Here is a 427-nt window from a genome sequence, read left to right as displayed (position 1 = left end):
GCTACTTGGAAGGCTGAGGTGGAAGGATCGCCAGAGCCCAGCAGGTTGAGGCTGCAGTGACCAGGAGCGGCCACTGCACTCCAGTCTGGGCGACAGAGTGAGACTCCAACTCAAAAATAAAATAAAATAAAATAAAGAGAAACCAATTTTATAATCTGAAAGATAAAAAACACTAACAGGGCAAAAGAAGAACATGCAACTTTTCCCTCCAAAATGCTTCAATATTAATGGTATGAAAATTTACAAAATTTATGAATGAGCAATTCCGTTTTTATATTTCAGTGTGTACACATATCAGCAGATGTACACCATAGGATTAAAAATTTGTGTTTGAGCTGGGCTTGGTGGCTCAGCCTGTAATCCCGCGCCTTTGGGAGGCTGAGGTGAGTGGAATGCCTGAACCCGCGGGTTCGAGACCCGCCTGGGC

At 44.3% G+C, this 427-nt stretch overlaps 1 protein-coding gene across 2 annotated transcripts in view; it reads right to left on the bottom strand.

The window, feature by feature from the left end:
* The window catches only part of FBXO16 (F-box protein 16), a 65,949-nt gene that overhangs the window by 50,260 nt on the left and 15,262 nt on the right, over positions 1 to 427 (bottom strand). The window lies entirely within an intron of this gene.

Source organism: Carlito syrichta, unplaced genomic scaffold (assembly GCF_000164805.1).
Source record: "Carlito syrichta isolate Samal-C Ts95f unplaced genomic scaffold, Tarsius_syrichta-2.0.1 Scaffold115591, whole genome shotgun sequence".
NCBI lineage: Eukaryota > Metazoa > Chordata > Mammalia > Primates > Tarsiidae > Carlito > Carlito syrichta.
Note: the sequence above shows the minus strand (reverse complement) of the source record. Positions and strands in the feature narration are given on the sequence as shown.